Raw genomic sequence first — 2,500 nt, 5'->3', positions numbered from 1 at the left:
GAACCAGTCCTAACTATAAACCTGAACCAGTCCGTCCTAACTATAAACCTGAACCAGTCAACTATATAAAGAACCAGTCCTAACCATAGACCTGGAATTGTCCATTAACTATAGACCTGAACCAGTGAGAATCAAGCCAGAGGTCCTAATACTAAATAAACCTGAACCAGTGTTGTTAATCAAGAAGACCTGAACCAGTCCTAACTATAGACCTGAACCAGTAGACCTGAACAAAACTATAGACCTGAACCATATGATTTTTACCAGCCCTAACTATCAGACCAGAACCTTAGTCCTAACTATAGACCTGAACCAGTCCTAACTATAAACCTGAACCAGTCCTAACTATAGACCTGAACCAGTCCTAACTATAAACCTGAACCATCCCTAACTATAAACCTGAACCAGTCCAAATAGACCTGAACCAGTCCTAACTATAAAGAACCAGCCCTAACTATAAACCTGAACCAGCCCTAACTATGAGCCTGGAACCAGTCCTTTATAAACCTGAACCAGTCCTAACTATAGACCTGAACCAGTCCTAACTTATAGACCTGAAAAATTGTCCTAACTATAAACCTGAACCAGTCCTAACTATAAACCAGAACCAGCCCTAACTATAAACCTGAACCAGTCCTAACTATAAACCTGAACCAGTCCTAACTATAAACCTGAACCAGTCCTAACTATAAACCTGAACCAGTCCTAACTATAAACCAGAACCAGTCCTAACTATAAACCTGAACCAGTCCTAACTATAAACCTGAACCATTTAACTATAGACCTGAATTAGTCCTAACTATAGACCTGAACCAGTCCTAACTATAAACCTGAACCAGTCCTAACTATAGACCTGAACCAGTCCTAACTATAAACCTGAACCAGTCCTACTATAGACCTGAACCAGTCCTAACTATAAACCTGAACCAGTCCTAACTATAAACCTGAACCAGTCCTAACTATAGACCTGAACCAGTCCTAACTATAAACCTGAACCAGCCCTAACTATAGACCTGAACCAGTCCTAACTATAGACCTGAACCAGTCCTAAATAGACCTGAACCAGTCCTAACTATAAACCTGAACCAGTCCTAACTATAGACCTGAACCAGTCCTAACTATAAACCTGAACCAGTCCTAACTATAGACCTGAACCAGTCCTAACTATAAACCTGAACCAGCCCTAACTATAGACCTGAACCAGTCCTAACTATAGACCTGAACCAGTCCTAACTATAAACCTGAACCAGTCCTAACTATAGACCTGAACCAGTCCTAACTATAAACCTGAACCAGCCCTAACTATAGACCTGAACCAGCCCTAACTATAGACCTGAACCAGTCCTAACTATAGACCTGAACCAGTCCTAACTATAAACCTGAACCAGTCCTAACTATAAACCTGAACCAGCCCTAACTATAAACCTGAACCAGTCCTAACTATAGACCTGAACCAGTCCTAACTATAGACCTGAACCAGTCCTAACTATAAACCTGAACCAGTCCTAACTATAGACCTGAACCAGTCCTAACTATAGACCTGAACCAGTCCTAACTATAAACCTGAACCAGCCCTAACTATAGACCTGAACCAGTCCTAACTATAGACCTGAACCAGTCCTAACTATAGACCTGAACCAGTCCTAACTATAAACCTGAACCAGTCCTAACTATAGACCTGAACCAGCCCTAACTATAGACCTGAACCAGTCCTAACTATAGACCTGAACCAGTCCTAACTATAGACCTGAACCAGTCCTAACTATAAACCTGAACCAGTCCTAACTATAGACCTGAACCAGCCCTAACTATAGACCTGAACCAGTCCTAACTATAGACCTGAACCAGTCCTAACTATAGACCTGAACCAGCCCTAACTATAGACCTGAACCAGCCCTAACTATAAACCTGAACCAGTCCTAACTATAGACCTGAACCAGTCCTAACTATAGACCTGAACCAGCCCTAACTATAAGCGCTATCAGAAAGGAAGGTCTTAAGCCTGCTCTTGAAAGTGGTGAGTGTTCTATTCTATTCTTGATTTAACAGGGAGCCAGTGCAGAGAAGCTAATACTGGAGTAATATGATCTCTTTTCTTAGTGTTTGTCAGAACACGTGCTGCAGCATTCTGGATCAACTGTAGAGATTTAAGAGACCTATTAGAGCAGCCTGATAATAAGGAGTTACAGTAATCTAGTCTAGAGGTAACAAATGCATGAACTAGTTTTTACTTGTTGTGGTACTGGAGGTACGTGTATCTAGATGCTGATATGTACTTGTTGTGGTACTGTACGTGTATCTAGATGCTGATACTGTAGTACTTGTTGTGGTACTGGAGGTATGTGTATCTAGATGCTGATACTGTAGTACTTGTTGTGGTACTGGAGGTACGTGTATCTAGATGCTGATACTGTAGTACTTGTACGGAGAACGAGCTCTTCAGAAGGTCGGAGGTCAACCTTTAATGAGAACTCTTTGTGTTGGTTCACTTCATCACCTT

Source organism: Anoplopoma fimbria, chromosome 5, assembly GCF_027596085.1.
Source record: "Anoplopoma fimbria isolate UVic2021 breed Golden Eagle Sablefish chromosome 5, Afim_UVic_2022, whole genome shotgun sequence".
Taxonomy (NCBI): Eukaryota; Metazoa; Chordata; class Actinopteri; order Perciformes; family Anoplopomatidae; genus Anoplopoma; species Anoplopoma fimbria.
This window is presented reverse-complemented; position numbering follows the sequence as displayed.